Here is a 19,882-nt window from a genome sequence, read left to right as displayed (position 1 = left end):
AGTGATAATTACACGTATTTCCGAAAATTATTAAAAATACTCACAAATCTCTAAGTGTTTGAGACGCCCACCAAATTAAAGCTTATATCATAATCTTTTATGTTCTGTTCAATTTTTGTTCAATTATCTGCTGACATTTGGAAAAAATTCCATCAAAGGATGTCACCCCGAAAAGTAGTCATGTGGCCCATCGCCATCTTGAAAAATGACGCCTGTGCTGCATTGCAAAATAGAGTAATTTTATATAGGGCCCAATTTAATGCAAATTTCACAGAAATGCGAGCTGACACTCCTGTGCACGGCTTCCACCCATCTTTATTTGTAAACATCGAGTTCGAGGCCCACAAAGATGCTCCAATAGCCAAGCACCGTTAAGGGAGGAAACGAGGCGACACCCTATGCCTTGCTGCCGAGACAGCAAAAGAGCCCCGTACCTATGAGTAGATGCATAACCTGGACTTCGCAGACAGTCCTAGCCGGTGACTAAACTGATTGAGCTAAGGTCGGTTGGTATTTGACGACGGGAAATAAAGACTTTTCAGTAAAAGACCGAGCGCGTGTATTGAAAACCAAAAATTACACCAAGGGAATTCGAACCCGGGTCCCGGATCTACGGACAACGACCCTAACCACCAGGCTATAAGTTATTTTCGAATCGCTCAGTTTTATATTATAGTTTGAAACACTTGTAGGATTGTTAGCTCAATCTGCGCTTTGCCTTAATACATTGCATGAAAAAAACAAACTTCTAAACTCCCATCATATTAATTAAACAAACGATTTAAATGACATGTTAACGAATCTGTTTCATTGAATGCACTTTTGCATAAATTTTGAATTTGTATACGGTACATTCGCCGTATTTATTTCCGCATTGTATCGGTCTGTTTTCAATGCAAGTTATACTCTTCAATCCATTAATTTTATTTTTCGGAATTTCGATATTATCACTCTACTCGGCAAATTACTATTCATTTCCATCCGCAATCTACCACTTCTTTTGCTTCAAAACCTATTAACTACGAGGGAACCTTTAGTACATTGTTCGATGACAAGTATCTGTGGTGATACTCTCTGTCAATTGAGGGCACTATTTCAGTTTAATGGTCAAGCCTACGCAAGTTTGGTTGGGGGTTAAGCGTACGAAAAGTAGTTCGCGTATAGCCAGCTGTTTCGGCGACGTAGTTCGCCGAAACAGTTCCTGTTAATTTGTGTTAGGATTAAAGATATAGATAAAGTGGCTCTTTGCTGTATTAGAAAGAATAGCGCCGTGAAATCTGAATTTCCCCATGTACGCAAAGCAGAATTACCATTGGTGCACATGAACAATAATAGCCATTATTCCAAAACCCATAAAGTAATGCAATTTCTTGGGTATGTTCATATTAAATAGTTCTATGCATGGACCGAGTCTCATAATTTTTCATCACTCGATGGCCGAGATCCGAGAGGGGAATCCGCTCCCAGCTGTGAGATTGTCAAAATAACCTGGCCTTTTTAGGTAATAAAGTGGCGTCGTAAAAAAGGCCATGCGTCCAGCATTAAAATTGCGCTACCATGCACCAATGCCATGAAGAGTCCTTCGCCCTTGCTTTTCAAATTGGGGGCGGATCATTTTGGATTTTTTTTGGGGGAAATACAAAATGTTTGGCCCACCATCAGTTTGTTCTGGATGCGGCCTGCGCGACGTGAAACGAAATGCTGATTGCAAGAAGTGAAACAAAAGAAGGATAGTTTGAGAGAGGGGCGGTTCCTCCATCGAGAGTGAAGTTGAATAGGCAATTTGGCGTCACAATGAATGCGCCAAAATATAATTACGTAACGGAGTGCGCTGTCAATAGTGTATAGCGACCGACATTAAAAGAAAAAGAAGGCGTGTTCGAATTCCTTGGTACTGTAGTGATTGGAAAGAATTCTATTAGTACATTGTTCAATGACGACTATTTTGTGGCGATACTCTCAGTCAATTGAGGGCAGTATTTCAGTTTAATGGTCAAGCCTACGCAGGTTTGGTTTGTGGGTTAAACGTACTAAAAGTAGTTCGCGCATAATTCGCCGTTTCGGCAACGTATTCGCCGAAACAGCTCCTGTTAATTACATGTGTTCATATTAGGATTAAACGTTGTACAAGGCCATGGGGTTCTTATCTGTTGTGATTCGAAAGAATTGGTTCGAAGTTAGCGGTAGCTAGCCCAATGCTAGTCAAAACAGCGACGGGCTAGTCAAACTATTCCTTAAGTAGCCCGGCTGTCGAGTCAAAAAAGTATTAGAAAACGGCAAGGATGAAAGGACTTAAGGAAATAAATCGTTTTGTGATGTTTGCAAATGTTGTATCTTCTCTTTAAATTCAGAAAGCAAACCTGTATCAATTTGTGTCCAATTTTATTAACTGTTTTAAAGGGTCAATTATTAGATTTGTTGATTAAAAACACTGACAAAATTGCCTTTAAATAGATGAGAAATCAGTTGAAAATGGGTAAAAAGAATTTTACCTACGACTTATCTTCGTTCCAAAATCTCCTTGTTGGATCACGTCTGTTTTCACATCGCGTACTTGCGTGAGAACGAAAATGATAAGGACGCGAGGATTTACCTACTTACATCCGATGGATTGTAGATTATTCTATTCAGGCTGGTTGGGATCACGTTTTAATACAGTTATTATCAACAGTCCGTTTGTTTGTAAATGAAAATAAATCCTTCAAGTTTATTCCAAAAATTGTCCGTCCCAAAAAGACATGTTAGACTCCTGTTTAAGTTTTTACCCAATGACTGCCACAACATTATTTCATTAATTTGCATGCTTGAACGTACGAGTGATCGAGTTCCACGAGTCCACACGGAAGTTTTGGAAGTGAGAGGTCAATTTTTGGCACGATATTTCTCTTCACGTCATGCGGTTTTTCAGTTTCCATAAAATTCCGAGGGTGATTTTCTTATTAAGAAATCAATACACCAAAACTAATTTCAAAAACTCTGACTTGAACAAGTTAATTTTCCTTTTCGAGGGGCCCTGAAGAGCGCCACCAGGGGTCAACTTTCAGGCTCTATACATGTCTTACATGTGTGCACATTGTTGTTTATGATAAAAAGAAAGAAAAAAACATGCTGGCCAGTGAAAATGCCCGCGGGCTAGTTAAGAGTCTGTTTCAGTAGCCCGGCTGGCTACTAGTGACTTGTGAAAAAAAAAGATAAGGTCGAACCCTGGATTACATAATAATTGCGCAGTGTGCAATGACAATCAGTTGTGTGATTACTTTTAATTGTTGACTGAGGGCGCTATTCAAGTTTAACGGTCAAGCCTACGCGCAGTTTGTTTTGGGAGTTAACGTACGAAAAGTAGTTCGCGCATAATTTGCTGTTTTGGTAACGTAATTCGCCAAAACAGCTCTCGGTTAATTGCGTGTGTTTCTTATTAGGATTAAAAATAGGAAGCGCTACGTTTCTTTGATTCTCATTTCTAACCGAACCTAATTTTAGGCTCCCAACCAGAAAAAAAAGTATGTCACCCTAAAAGGTAAGCTAGTCCTGTGGCCCATCGCCATTTTGAAAAATGACGCCTGCGCTCCATTGCAAAATAGAGCAATTTAAGGACCCAATTTCATGCACATTTCACAGAAATACGAGCTCCCACTCTTGTGCACGGCTTTCATCCGTCTTTAGTTTTAAACATCAAGTGCAAGGCCCACAACGGTGCCCTAATAATTTAAGCACACACAAATTGTGATTGTACTGCATGAAGATTTTAACCTTTAACTCCCCCACTTCTAAAACAAGGCAGCGCGATGTTTGTGAGTTCCAATCAATAAGCAGTGTTATGTAATGCATAAAGAGGTGTCATGTATTTTCAAACGTAATTTTATTATGTTCTTCCGAACATCGACGGGAGGTGTTATTTCGGTGAAATATATTTTTTTAAATTCAAATAGTAACAGTTGTCGGTTTTCTTGAAGTCGTCGCCATCAGCCACAAGACGAGTAACGTCATTAAGTTGAAACATCTTTTCTTTCTTGCTGGTCTGCCAAAGATTAAAGGATCGTCATCGGGGATCGGCCCAGCACGGCCAGCCACAGGAAATGAAAGCCCTCTACCGTCTGATTATTGATGTCGTGATGGAGGAGGCATCGCTGAAGGACACGCCCATCGGGACCGAAAGTGTGGTAGGCTGGCACAGAAGAGGGCGTCATGTCACATTAGGCAGCAAATTGTTCTTTGTCGCATATGATTATCGACCCAGCGCCATCCTTTGTAGGCGGGTATAGACCATTATCATGTTGCGGCCATCTTGATTTTCCCATTCAAATCAACGTAACCAAAGCGAGGCTGAAAGGGAAAAATAGTCTAGTTCCTTTTTGCACAAAAATGATACAGGGAACATGACTGAAATGGTGGCAGCATGATAACGGTCTATACGGGCGCAGTCACGTTTTTTGCTTGTGCTTGGAAAGCTGCTTTGCAAGTTGATGTATTGTATAGGCCGACCATCGCACAGCCAGACACCTTCATGAATCGCACCCGTACAACCAACCCAGAGTCCACCGGTACCTGTTACCAATGACTCCCAGATGAAGAGGTTTTCCGCCAGTGAATTGGGCACAATCATGCTGCCTCCTGGTCGGTTACACGCCTCCGAGGCCCCAAACCAATTCATCCTGTCAGGGAGTAGGATGCATCAAGACTGATGCAATTTCAGCCAGCCGGGCGGGAAGGAGGCTTGGAGAAAATTCCGGTGGAACAAGAAAAGTGTCGAGATGAAGTTCCGTCAAAACCATGACATGTTTCTTAAGATGGATACGGCAGCTTTGACGTTGGTTAGAATTGTTTCTTCATACGAAAAAGTCAGGAAACATGCATTTCATTATGCCGTTACCATGACGAATGGCATGCAATTGATTAGGCTGTATACTAGGAAGTATTTGTAAACTATTCTGTATAGTGTTAAAAATTGTCGGATTTGAACAGCGCCCCCATTTGAAGTTTGGTACGAGCCCCCTCTCAACGTTTTCTGCGATACCCTTGCAAAAAATATTTGTCCCGACCCGAACTTTCCTGGCTTTTTAGCCTCGACTCTTGCGCATCTTTAATGATACCAAAAACATACAATTCCGACCATGGGTACAACGATTTTTTTCCGGCGCTATGCGGCATGAAAACTGAATTTCCCTTGCGTATATATATATGTGTACACAAAGCAGCATTGAATATGAATAATTAATTAGTTAAAATTCCAAAACCTTTTAACCTATAGTCATGATTATTTTTTTCAGGCTGGGGGGGGGGGGGGGGGGGGGGGCTGGGGCTGTACACCACATTACACTAGGGGGCGCTCTTCAGGATATAGATCAACATGTGTACTCGCGCATACATCAAACAGCGCACTTTAAAAGTTTTTGTACTTTGTTTCTCCACTTTTCAATGCCATTGAATACATTTGGGTTGTTCGGATATTCGAAAAATACCTCAAATCCACATTTTTCTTTTCTCATGGGGGGGGGGGGCAGGCGCGGATCCAGGGGGGTGTTTTGGGGTCAACCCCTCCTCCAGCTCTGTAAAAAAATATATATATACAAATTCCTAAAAAAAACTACGACCCCCCCCTGCTGTGACGTCCCCCAAAAAGTTATACTGGTATAATGTCCGCCTGTTCAAAATACGGTACACCATTTTGTAATCTAGCGTTAATAATCGTCGAATTTGAACATCGCCCCCTATTGAAATATAATACCAAAAAAACCTGTGTACATTTTCAGATTGTTTTGCTGATGAAACCCCCCCCCCCTGCGAAAATTCCTGGATCCGCCCCTGGGGGGATGATTCAATAGCCCACCCCCTGGTCTCAAAGTGGGGGAGGGGGGGGGGGAATTATGCCCCTTCTAGTAACTGTGAAAGTTCCACGTATTTTGCATACTCATGTCACAAAGTTATCCCTATTTTAATGGAAAAAAGTTCAGCTGCCCACCACTGATCATTTACCGATACGCATTGATGAATATGTTTTTAATTAGAATGAACAATTGGGTTTTCTACCTCCACAAATGAACGAAAACTTGCAAAGGGAAACAGACAAAAATTACCATCATAATTTAAGAGAGAGAGAGAAAAAAGATTTGTTCCTCATACACAAAACACAAAACCTGACAATGAAAATAATGATTCAGTCTTGACTCGGATTATTAAACGCTCGTTTGTATCTGAATGCCTGTGTTATAATCTCCATAATCTCCAATTTCCATGGACAGTTGTTGAAATGCCGGGGTTCTTTTGGTAATATATAGATAATATCTGATAGCACGGATCATTTTCAGTATAGCTCTCGTTTTTTCCCACACTGATGATGCTCGTTTAATACGTGCATATTGAATTGCTTTTTTTAAGGGGGAATATCATGAATTCCTGGTCACTTTCTTTTTGACTCACCCTTTGCAATCCCTGCCTCTTGTGTATTTTACATTTTCTGGTGCTGTTTGCTGAAAATGTCTTATATCATGTTTTTCTGACCGTTTTCAAATTCTCTGCTATTAGAGCATTTTGTGGGCCGTGAACTTGAAGGTTTGTAAACAAAAGGAGGTGGAAAGCCGTGCACAGGACTGTGATCTTGTATTTCTGGGACATTTCGATGTGCCTTAAAAGTGCGCGCTTTTTGCTAGGCATCATTTCTCAAATTGATGGGCATCATGACTTGTTTAGGGGTTATCTTCTTCTTTGGATGAAAATTGCTCCCACAAGTTATCATTACATCCCAAAAAAAATGAGAGATGATGAAATAAGCTTTTATTTGATTTGTGTCTCGTCTCGAACACCTTGGAGAGTTGTGACAGAGTATTTTCCCTGAATTTCTGAAGTGAAGGTATTTATCATTGGGGTCTATGGCAGTTTATTTACAGGTGGTCTGCATGCATGTCTGTGGCAAGGGCAGATCCGGGGGGGGGGGGGGGGGGGGGTAACGGGCGCTATGCCACCCCCGCCCCCCCAAAAAGAACCCATTTTGTTTTTAAAAAGGGACCCCGCAATAAAGGCAGGCACTGCGTACGCCCCCATCATCCTCAAAAATTGTTTATGTGAAATCAAGCATTTGTGACTTGTGGCTTCAAACTCGGGGAAAAAAATTCCCAACTTGTAGGTCTATTTCGCATACAGGTGGGGGTTACATTTAGACCTGGGCCCACGGATTGGCAGCCGTTTTCGGGGTGGTTTTGAGAGAGGGGAACATATTATTTATTGTTCGTGGCTACCTCTGGTAAAATTGAACAGAAAATTGTCGTGTTGTAATCTGTCATTTCCAGTGGAAAACACATTGCCACAAGGCGGCGCTGTTTGTGTCCGATTTTGCATTGTTTCCTATGAGCACGTATTTTAGTGTAGTACAGGGTGAGTAAAAAAAAACGAAACCCATATGTCGGGACTATTGTTTTATTGAAGTTCTGCATGTAGCACTTTCAAAATCTGGTATATGAAAGCCCAATTCATAAGCTTTCTTTTAGTTCAAAATCATTTAAGTCACTCATGTTCTTTTCAAGTTACAGAATTTAAACACAACCACCGTTTTAAGGTTCTGTCCACGGATCACCAAAAAGGTGTACGTTCTTTAAGCAAAACGAAAACAACATCCCTATGTGATTTGTTTTCGTTTTTCTGAAAGAACACTGAACTTTTTTGCGATCCGTGGACAGAACCTTAAAACGGCGGTTGTGTTTAAAATTCCGTTAACTTAAAAAGTACATGAGTGATTTGAATGATTTTTGTGCTAAAACAAAGCATATGAATTGGGCTTTTATATCCTAGATTTTGAAAACGCCACACATGCAGAACTTTCCTTAAACAATGGTCCCAACATTTGGTGTTTTTTTTTTTACTCACCCTGTATACTGGAATTTAGACAAGATGGTAGCGCCCTTGGCTTCGCAATCTTGTTTGCTATATCCTCGCGTCGGTGAATCGGTATTTTTAATTGTGAAATCTCATGCAAACAAAGTAACGATTAAAACACCGGGATTTACGCCCCTGGTGGCTTCCAAAATCGGGGGATTTCACAAAAAAACCTTAACTTGTGGGCCTATTTCGCATACAGGCGGGGGGAGGGGGGCTACATTGATACAAAATAGTAATGAATATTGGAATAAAAACACATTTGACATGAAATATGAATTTTTTTTAAAACTCTTTGCAATACGCTGCCGGTTGAGATCCGCCGCGATAGACGGGATTCCGCTAGTTAATATTAAGGCCTTTTTTTTTTTAAAAGAATACGGTTTTGTTATTTTGTTCAGCACTTGTTATTAAACCTTACTTGGCTGGGTCGCCAGCGCATCATGATAAGGATACCCGTTTACCAACTGGGGCTAGATGCTTCAGGCTACGGGCTAGGTTCGGGCTTGGCTCGGCTCGGCTAGGCTTGATTACAAAACCAAATGGCAGCCGAAACGTTTCGTACGGTCAGGCTTCGGGAGGCTTCAGTTATCGGCTCGGCGTCGATGCGCGAACTGATAAAAAAAAAAGTGACCTCATTACTGATCTTTATTGCTGGTGGAATGCATTAATGCATTTGCCTAACACATGCACTACGCCAAAGGGTTGCTGAGAATTCTTTTTTTCTGCGTTTTTTGAAATCATTTTTTTGGTGGGGGGGGGGGGGGTACGTGGAGTGGAAGGGGGTGAAGTGGGGTGCCAAGGTTGAGTTTGAGAGCTTCTTGATTTCTTTCTCTAATTTCGTAGTGTCTTGATCTTGAAAGTGCATGCGGTGGTTGAGTTTGAGTAATTCTAAGTGCTTTGAGGACCACTTCTGAAGTACCAACAATTAATACACAGACCCCTGTAATGAAATCGCAAGGGATGATACTTGCTGCCGGGCCATCGCACATCCCCCCGTCCCGAAATACTTTCCCAGCATATTCTCAATTTTTCATTTTCCGCGGGTGGGCAGGACATTTGCCCCCAACCCATTAAATTAACAACAATATGACTTTGCGCCTATTTTCTTTTTATTTGCATTTCCGGGGGGGGGGGGGGGGGGGGGCTCGCGACGCCCATGCTTGCTGCCCATCCCATTCTCAGTTAATTGCATGTAATTACTTGCAAGCTCATAACATCAGTCAGTACCAATAAAATACTCCATACCAAACTCAGCTGGTTTACTCCACTTTTAAGTTAAAGGTATTTTATTCAATTAATAACATTTATTCATGAAATACATTTGAGAGAACATGCAATTACGCAAAATACAAATCGAGACAAAACAGACGGCTGAACAGATAACAAAGAGAGGTGCATGTTGTAAACTGTTTAAATGCACATTTTTTTGCCATTCAAGTGTCATTAACAGAGATGCCACCAATATATCAATAGAAAGTCTGAAACACTTCTAAAAAAACCCGAAACTACCCTTACCCCCTTTAAAAACGTGTGTTCTGGATGTTTTGGAACAAAAAAACCACCCTGAATTCAGGTTAAAACCTGAAAAGTCACATCTCTGCATTAACCATGACTGTCATTTACTTGTTGGGCATGTTGTTTGCTTTATAGAATCACTCCTGGAAAAGTGGGCATCTAGAATTTACAAATGAAATCACTTATCAGAGGTAACAGGGATAGGAGTAAAGTGGACCACAAACTTAAAGATGACCACTCGTTATATAACTGTTGCTGTAGAATTAGAGTTGTAACTTGTACCCCAACTGTTAGTGAACAGGCCTAGGTCCTTGCTCTATGGTTGCATTACGTCGAACTTTGAAGACAGGTGTGCAAGGTTGCAGATTCGAATCTACAAGTGGGGGGGGGGGGAATGAGGATGATACATTTTCGTAATGGCTACTGACCTCTTACTTTATTTTTCCTCTTTTTGTCTCCTTTTTGTAAAACAAAAATCTGGGGGATCCCCCCCCCTCTAAAAGTGGGACATATGTCATCCCCCCAAACCTCAGCCCTTGAAGCTGTGTAATGTCAGTCCTTATAGTTCCTCAAATGTAAACATTAATGTTGTCTGCCTTCAGATATGCCTGTTAACTTGCCTTTGCGAGGTTAGCCTCATTTGCTGTTAATAGTACCCAATTTCATTCCCTCTGATATTTTTTCTTAATTTGCCAAAAATACCAAAAATTTAAGGAGTGTGACAACCATGCAAGTAACATTGTGGTGGATTTCTTAAACCATCAATGAAGATCTCATGGTCACTGCAAAGATCAACAGAATCTGTCAACGGCTTGGAGTTATTTCCAAGGACCTGAGAATGAGCTGCTGGAGACTGATGATGGCTTCACCATTACTTGTGTCATACAACAAGCCTCTTCTCCAATTGTCTTCTCCATAGCCTCATACAACTTCCAGCCAGGATGACTGATGTGGAGCCTGGTTTACGACTCTTGATTCCTGTTACAACAGATACAAATGGAATGATTAATTAATTATTCCAAACTTAACAGTGCAATGATATTTGCTACTAAAATGAAAACTTAATCCAATGGCTGCTTTTGATCAGTCTGGGTTTAATCTTTGCTTTTCTGCAACAAAAAAATCCAATCGTTGCTCTTCAAAAACAAAAGCAACAACCCACATGTATTAAACTACCTTAATTCAAAGATTTTTCATCCATGAAACTTCGATAAAAAAATGACACAGATTTTTGTCACAAGTCAAATAATACTGTTGAATCAGTAGCTGAAATAGTTATTGATGATTATTTTTTTTATTAGGGGATAGGGGTTGTGGAGAAATTGTAAGTATGCTTTATCAGAGTCCTAGCAAGGTCATTTTTATTTAAGGCGGGAGGGGGGGGGGTGGGGGGAGGGTAGGCGTGAGAAAATGCACTAGCCCATCTGTGCTGAAGGGCCTCCGTAAAATAAAAAAGGGGGGGGGGGTGTTGGGCTGGCTAGCCATCATCTTCCTATGGGAGTGCTGTTCAAACTGGACCATCATGGGCACTATCAGACAATAACTGGCACTTTTCATGGCACTATCGGACTATCATGGGCACTATCAGACAATAGGAGGCACTTTTCATGGCGACACAACTGCCGACATTTGTCAGATGGCCTAAAAAAAGGGCACTAGCTTAGAAAGGGTGTTGGTGAAAATATGGCCCTCCTTTACAAAATATCTTGGGGGGGGGGGAGGGGAAATATACTCCTTACCCCCCCCCCTCCCTCGATACGGCATTCTAACTTTCAATTCAAAATGCTACAAAGACTGGCATTTTTAGGTTCCTATAGTGTGCACTTGTACAAAGTAGGTACATGTAGTGGGTTAATGTTTCATCCAAATGCCTGTGCAATTACCTGTTAGACAACAGAGGCTACGGCTTGGTCCCCAACCAATTTGGTCCCAGGTCAACTCGGTCCCAGGTCAACTCGGTCCCAGGTCAACTCGGTCCCAGCTCAACTCGGTCCCAGGTCAACTCGGTCCCAGCTCAACTCGGTCCCAGCTCAACTCGGTCCCAGGTCAACTCGTTCCTAGATCAACTCGGTCCCAGGTCAACTCGGTCCCAGGTCAACGCGTTCCTAGATCAACTCAGTCCCAGGTCAACTGGGCCCCAGCTCAACTCAGTCCCAGCTCAACTCGGTCCCAGCTCAACTTGGTCCCAGCTCAACTCCGTCCCAGGTCAACTCGGTTCCTATGAGGAAAAACAAATTAATATACACAAACAAAGGTCAGAAAATTTCAAGGTCTCTTGTATTGTTGAGGCACGACCCATACATGGTGCAATTTCAATTTGATTTTGGCCCCTAGTACCATGGAGGTAGGTGCTAGTACCTTGCTAAAGTACATTTTCCCTTAGACTTCACAGTTGACCTGGGACCAAGTTAACTTACGGGACTGGGCCAACTTGCTTTCAAAGCTTGGGACTGAGTTGACATGGGACCGAGCTGAAAGCTGAGACTGAGTTACCTGGGACCGAGTTAACTTACGGGACCGGGCCAACTTGCTTTCAAAGCTTGGGACCGAGTTGACCTGGGACCGAGCTGAAAGCTGAGACTGAGTTACCTGGGACCGAGTTGACTCGGCTATGAATCTAAAATTGAGCTTTTTATAGCTCCATACTCGTAACGAGTTAGTTTGGGACCTAGTTGACTAAAAAAATATTAACATACAACATGTACATTTTCCGATAACAAACATGGTTTACTAATTACTTCATCATGACTAACATAACATGAACACAGGGGGGAAAGGGTGGAAAAAATGTTGCAACCTGACGCCACTTCCGCGATTGTGTACAAAATCTATGGAGAGTCAAGAAAATAGTATTTCCTAACAAAATTGGAAATATTTCTCAGTGCCAGATGCATGTCTTGTCATCATTTTTGCAATGAATGACCTTTATTGAGATGATATATGAAGAAAAAAGTGGCGTCAGGTTGCAACATTTTCCCCCTAAATATTCCCCGTAGAAGTGACCCATAAAACATGTGTAGCAAGCGTATCTAATTCCAATAAAGTGTTTAAAGTTAGTACAGCCATGGAGGTAGAATTAGCCTAGATTGCAACCCAAAAAGTAAACATTAAACATGAAGTCAAATCCCCCCAAATATCATATCTACATCAACCAAAATTGTACTCACTTTCTGTAATTTAGGCAAAGAGGAATTTATAACTAGCCTGGTGATTGGATGATTCAGGCAACTGATGATTAGGAGTCATAAACAATGATTTCACAGACCAAGAATTAACTGGAAACGACGTGTTTTCATATGGAAGGATTGGACGAGTATAAACATTCAGTTACAAGAGGGCGCTGTTGTGCGAGTCTGCTCTGGTGCTGTTGGTGGTGGTGGTGACGACTAGTTATCAGTTTTTTTCAAGATCAGCATCCGAAATTTTCCAGATTTGTCAAGCCTTTGCAAATCATTACACAACCTTGTGTAAACCTAATGTAAACCTTAAGAAAACAAATCTGCTATATTATTCAGGTATGATCACCGATTTTTCAGAATTCTGTAGTGCTAGAAATCTGCTATAATTTTCATTCTGCTAGATTTTCTGCTGGGTTCCTTTTATCAAAAAAAGCTGTCAAATCTAGCCTAAAAAAACCTAATATTCTCAACGGAGAAAACAAATTTAAAATAAAAATCACACAACCGTAAAAAATTCCATCGTATTATAAAAAGTTTGAAACTTCTTCAAAAATTCTTCATGAAATTGAATTTGTGAGCACATGTGGTAAAATTGTCAAGATTCTTGGCTTTTTCAATTTTGTTTTCAAATTCTCAAGATATTAAAAAAAAATCAAGCAGTGGCAACACTGGTTCAAAGAAATCCCACCAAATAAGATATTATGGTTGTTTATGATAATTATTTCTACATGAAAATGTCACGGGTAGATTTTGGGATTAAGTCCCCCACTTTAGGCAACCCTTCGCCTAATTCGCCTAATTTTGCATTTTTTCCGCAAAGTTGCACTACACTGTCTTCTCTCTAAGTTGGTGTGATGTTTTCCCCGATGCTTTACCGACTAATGCCAGATGACAGATGCAGGAAGTTGCAGAACAGTTTTTACCCTATTTTTGTCAAGAATTTTTTACCGGGCTTCACGTTCAATGGGCCTTAATCTTGTTCGGGAGTGCAGCAGAGGTTGCAAAAGGCAACCAGCAAGACTCCAAGTGGAGTGAATTGGATGCAGTTGAGTCCTCGTGCGGTCCTAACAAGCAGCCTTGCTATTTAAGTATTCATTTGTCCTTGGGCAAGCCACTTTATCAATATTTGCTTCCCACAACCCAGTAACAACCCGTGCAGGCAGAGACGATCACTGTGTATGTTTGAATTTATTTCTGTTTGGACTGTTGGTATATCTGTTACATATTAAGTTGCATATTATTAAAAAATAAAATTGAAGAAAACCTTTGTGTTTTTACTGTACCTTATAAAGTCTCGACAAGGGGAAAAAAATGAGGGATAAAGAAAAACAAAAAGTTATGTGGTGTTGACCAAGCATTCAGGGGTCGCGATTGGTTACCGACTCCCATATAGGGCTCTTCCTGGGTCTCGGATTCCCCGGCCCACCACACCTCCTTCCCTATCCATCCATGTAACCCCGGAGGGCCAAGCACCGTTAAGGGAGGAAACGAGGCGACACCCTATGCCTTGCTGCCGAGACAGCAAAAGAGCCCCGTACCTATGAGTAGATGCATAACCTGGACTTCGCAGACAGTCCCAGCCGGTGACTTAACTGATTGAGCTAAGGTCGGTTGGTATTTGACGACGGGAAATTAAGACTCTTATAGTAAAAGACTTAGCGCGTGTATTGAAAACCAAAAGTTGCACCAACGGGACTCGAACCCCGGACCCCGGATCTGCGGACAACGACCCTAACCACTGGGCCACTTAGTTATCTTGAAACCACTGAGTCGTAATATGTTATTTGAAACACTTGGAGGATTGTCAGCTCAATCTGCGCTTTTGCCTTCATTCGCGCATGTAAACTTCTGAACTCCCGTCGTAAACAAACTATATATAGGCCTATACATGTAAACGACTTTTAAACGAATCTGTTTTATTACACTTTTGCTGAAATTTTGAATTCGTACACGGTACATTCGCAGTGTTAAAGTTTTTCCGCATTGTTTCAGTCTATTACTGAGTTATACTCTTTAATCCATAGTTTCTTGGAATTTCGATATTATCACCCAATACTCGGCACATTTTTCATTTCTATCCGCAATTTAATACTTCATTTGCTTCAAAACCTGTTAACTACGAGGGAACCAAGGTGTAATATTCTCCTCTGATTCGTGGAGAAGTTATACATATTTTGCTTAATGTAATTACTTTGAAATATGAAACTATAGCTATTTTGTTCCTTACTTTCCTATGTTGGCTTATACAATTATTAGTATGTATCCTTGTTTATCTTCATGTAAACCTTTTTCTCGGAATACAGCATTTTGCTTTATCACTTTGTCTCTGAATAGACCAATGCCTAAAACTGTTTTTTTTTTTTATGGATTCATCTACAGTTTTCATTCCTCTGTTGTACATAATACAGTGCACTGATTTGCGAAGACTGGATATCAATGAAATGAACTAGACTGACTTCTAACGAAACGTCTCAACAGGTAATCTCCTTTCCTCTTTACTTTCACTTTGACCATGGCTCTTCTTTTATGTCATTCTGCTGTAGAATTTTAAGCTACATGACTTTGTAACATGTTTTATGACAGGTTCGATTTTCACTGTTTTGTTTTTAATCACGGATCGCAAATGTATCTTGCTGAAGGCCGCAAAGTGGCGGGCCAGACTCGTACCAGTGCCCGTATAGTAGGGACGGTAGCTGACTGATACGAGCATGTATGGAACATGTTATGTTGGTCACTATGTGTCGTCTATTCCTAATAATAGTTTCCGCAGGGAGAAGTTTCGGTCTCGCGCGAGCGACTCTTGAGCTTTATTTCCGAGGACGATTGTTCACCAGTTTCTTTGCAGAGGACTGTTGCTTTCAAGATGCGGTCTTTGTTTCAAGACGGGTGCAACGCACTGTTCGCATGAGTCCTCCGCCCCGTTGCGTAACTTTTTTGTTCAAACCGTAGGCTTATATAATACGTTATTGGAATGTGAAAAGGAAGCCTTCGCCTGTTCAACTTCTCCTCTTTTGTTCCAGTATCGCGATACAAGAGCGAATGGGGCATGCCGCTTAGGCAGCGTAGGCAATTGCATAGAAAGAAAGATACCACATACGGTATTGAAACTCAGTGTCCGCATGTCGCCCAAAAGACTTAAGACAAAAATGACGTCACGCTTTGTTTACATGTATGCTTTGCTATGCGAGCCAGCTGGGGTTGAATCGAATGTAGGATATGAATCTGATGATACTACAGCACAAAATTAAAGCAATTATAATGTGTTATTTACGCTCCCTATTAAATGTTATTATTTTAATAATTGTCTTAAAACACACATTGCAAGTTGGAGCAGCTAAAAAGCGTCATTTACGACACATCCTGGACGTGTTTTAGTTTGACAATGTTTTTCTCTTTTTCTTCTATAAATGTACCCAATTATCTTCTGTTTTTCTTTGGTATATATATTTCTCAATACCCCCCACAAAACCTGCTTATTATGATGGGCGTACATTGTTAAAGTTGCGTCGCCATGCCATTTTCGAGTTTCACCTCGATAACTGATTTTCCAATTGCTATTTTCCTAGAACTCCAACGACGTTTAGAAACTGAATTATTCCTTCAAAAAAATTGAATCATTTTGTATGCAAAATGAACCTCCTTTTTAAGAGGGTTGCAGACGCCCAAAATTGGAATAAAAGTAGGCCTAAATTTTCTCTTAAAGCAAAAGTTGCAAATCGAAAACTAGTTAGCCTAGAAGAAAAAGTATGTATACAGCACGACGGGGCGTCAACTTTAATGGCGTTTCCCCCACAAACTGTGCACACCCGCGGGGTTTCCTGCGGAATATGAAAAGGTCGTCAAAGTGTCTGTCCAAAGAAATTTCGAAAGCCGCACCGGTGGCCGGCCGGTTCACCGTACGGCGTGTCGTCCCCAATCCCTGGTTTGGTGTACACAGAGAGGTTTCGATTGCGCGCGAGCGACTCGAAGCGTTGTTTCCGAAGGATCAAACCACAATAATGTTCACCGTGGAACTTAGCACTTTCTTTTACTTTTGGAGTTTAACGCACTATTCACAATTCGCTCTCCCGCCGTTACGTAACTTTTTTTTTTTTGTACGCGAAGTCGCCAGTTCAACTTCTCCGCTATTGTTCCAATATCGCGATAGAAAGAGCGAATTGGGCACACACCGCTTTACCCGATTTACCTGTATTGGATGGACGGTATTCGGGTCTGTTGCATTGGAAGCGAGATACGATATTGAAACTAGAACAGAAACTCCCCAGCATGTACACTTTTTCCAAACCCCTTCTAAATTAACGGACAAACTGGGCAGGGATGTGATGGGTTCAAATCTTCCGCAAGCTTCTTTTTTTTTTAAAACCAAATCATGGATATGCTGACGTTTTTATTTCCTAAAACAAAATTCCCCCCGTTTATCACAGCACGAATCAATGACTTCGATCGCATATAGCGATTTGTAAACTCAAGATTTACAAAGTTGAATACATGCGTTTGGAACTTGCTGGAAGTTACTCACTGAGAAAAAAAATTGGTTAAAACCTTGGCTCTGTAAAGATGCCACAGATGAATAGGGACATACATACGCAACGGCGGATCGGGGGGGGGGGGGGATCAATGGGGCCCGTGCCCACCCCCCCCCCAAAAAAAGGTAGCCAATGCGTACAGTATTAAAATTGTGCTACCATGCACCAATGCCATGAAGAGTCCTTCCCCTTGCTTTTCATATCACATTTGGAGCGGAACATTTTGGTCACACTTTTTCGGGGAACAAAAATGTTTGGCTAACCCTAAAAAAGTCCCTTCTTTTAAGTTATTTTGTTCTAGAATATTAAGCTAACATTTTGTAAGACAGGTTCGATTTTCACTGTTGTTTTTTTTTATCACGAATCGCAAATTTTCTTTTGGCTGAAGGCATTTCGATAGCGGTGACGTGGGCCCGCGGCTCACCGTACGAGTGCCCTTATATTTGGACTGGTATGAGCATGTCTAATGGAGCATGTTATGGTGGTCGCGATGTGTCGTCTATTCCTAGTATAGATTCTGTGGGGAGAGGTTTCGGTCTCGCGTGAGCGACTCTTGAGCTTTGAGCTAGTTCACCAGTTTCTTTGCAGAGGATCAAATCATTGGTTTCACCGCGGAAGAGTAGCTTTCAAGCAACGGTCTTTGTTTTACGACGGGTGCAGCGCATTGTTCGTAGAGTCCTCCGTTGCGTAACTTGTTTTTGTTCAAAACGAATACGTATTGCAATGTGAATGGGAAGCCTTCGCCAGTTCAACTTCTCCGCTTTTGTTCTAATATAAGAGCGAAATAACCTATCTGAGGCGGTGTAGGTCTGTTGCATGGAAAGGAAGACACATGTACACGCTATTGAAACTCGGTGTCTGCGTGTCGCCAAAAGCACCTAAGATATAATGACGTCACGCTTTGTTTACATGTATGCTTTGCTATGAGAGCCAGCGGGTTGAATCGGATGTAGGATGTGAATCTGACGATACTACAGCACAAAATTAAAGCAATTATAACGTGTTATTTACGCTCCCTATTAAATGCTATTATTTTTAGAATGCCTTTAAAACAAACATTGCAAGTTAATAGATGGCAGCAGCTAAAAGCGTCATTTATGACACATCTTTGAACGTATTTCTGGGTTGGACAATGTTTTTCTCCTTTTTTCTTTAAACGTATACCCAATTATCTTCTGGTTTTTGTTATCACTTTTTTCTTTGGAACTATACTGTTCATTCCCAATTCCTTCCAAAAAACCTGCTTATTATTATGGGCGTCCATAATATTCTTAAAGATGCGTCCCAATGCCATTTTGGAGTTTCACCTCGAAAATTGATTGCCCAATTGCTATTTTCCTAGAATCCAAATACGTTAAGAAACTGAATTATTTCTTCAAACAAATCGAATCATTTTGTGTGCAAAATGAAAATCCTTTTTTAAGAGGGTTGTAGACGCCCAAAATTGGAATAAAAGTAGGCCCTAAATTGTCTCCTATTAAAAACAAAAATTGCAAATCGGAAACTAGTTAGCCTAGAAGAAAAAGGTATTTGTGTAAACAGCACGGGGTGTCATCTTTAATGTCGTTTCCACCCATAAACCGTGCACACCCGTGGGGGTTGCCTGCGGAATACGAAAAGGTCGTCAAAGTTCCAAAGACATTTCGAAAGCCGCAACGCTGGGAGGCGGGCCGGTTCACCGTACGGCGCGTCGTCCCCAATCCCTGGTTTGTTGTAAGACTGCACGGAATGGTTTCGATTTCGCGCGAGCGACTCGAAGCGTTGTTTTCGAAGGATCAAACGACAAATGCATGCACAATGGTTCACCGTGGAAGTTTCTTTTACTTTTGGAGTTCAACGCACTATGCACAATTCGCTCTCCCGCCGTTACGTAACTTTTTTTTGAACGCAAAGTCCGACGCCAGTTCAACTTCCCCAACTTTGTTCCAATATCGCGATACAAAGAGCGAATAGGGCACACACCGCTTTACCCAATAATTACCTGTATTTGGACGGTATTCGGGTCTGTTGCATTGGCAGAGAAATACGGTATTAAAACTAGAACAGAAATACCCCACAGTTCATAAACTGGGCAGGGATGTGCTAAGTTCATATCTTCCGCAAAGTAACGATTACTGACTCGAAACCAAAACATGGATATGATGACCTTTTTATTTCCTGAAACAAAATTTCCCCGCTTATCGCAGGATGAATCAATCAAAAACTATCGCATATAGCGAGCTGATGAACTCCAGATTTATAAAGTTGAATATGTATATGTTGAAAATCGGTTTCAACCTTGACTCTGTCAAGATGCCACAGGTGAATAGGACATACCTACACAACGGGGGCCCGTGCCCCCCCCCCCAAAAAAAAATTCACCAAACCATTTCTATTTAAAGCATTTTTGCAGTATTAAAATTGCGCTACCATGCACCAATGCCATGACGGGTCATTCCCTTGCTTTTGTTATCAAATTTGGGGCTGAACATTTTGGTCCCACTTTTTCGAGGAACAAAAAGTTGGCCCACCCTAAAAAAAAAACCCACTATGTTCTGGACGTGTGCACGAAACCAGTACCGGACTGACGATCGCTCGACGTGAAACGACTTGTTGATTGCGAGGAGTGGAACAAAAGAAGAATAGTTTGAGAGAGGGGTGGTTCCTCCATCGAGTGTAAAGTCGAATACTGCGATTCGGCGTAACAATGAATGCGTTAAAAAATTACGTAACAGAGAGCGCTGTCAATTATAGTGTAACGCCCGACATTGAAAGAGAAAGTAAGGGCGTTCGAATTCCTTGTATACTGTAGTG

The 19,882-nt window shown here is 41.3% G+C and overlaps 1 long non-coding RNA gene across 1 annotated transcript; it reads right to left on the bottom strand.

The window, feature by feature from the left end:
- Window positions 1-9,124: 9,124 nt before the first annotated feature.
- On the bottom strand, window positions 9,125-11,602 carry LOC119738470. The gene is made up of 2 exons (XR_005272455.1): window positions 11,268-11,602; window positions 9,125-10,362 (listed from the first exon to the last, which is right to left on the bottom strand). It is a non-coding gene; the product is annotated as an uncharacterized LOC119738470 (long non-coding RNA).
- Window positions 11,603-19,882: the final 8,280 nt, after the last annotated feature.

The sequence above is a fragment of the Patiria miniata genome, unplaced genomic scaffold (assembly GCF_015706575.1).
Source record: "Patiria miniata isolate m_02_andy unplaced genomic scaffold, ASM1570657v1 HiC_scaffold_3, whole genome shotgun sequence".
Taxonomy (NCBI): domain Eukaryota; kingdom Metazoa; phylum Echinodermata; class Asteroidea; order Valvatida; family Asterinidae; genus Patiria; species Patiria miniata.
The sequence above is the reverse complement of the archived record's forward strand: the minus strand, read 5'-3'. Positions and strand labels throughout refer to the sequence as shown.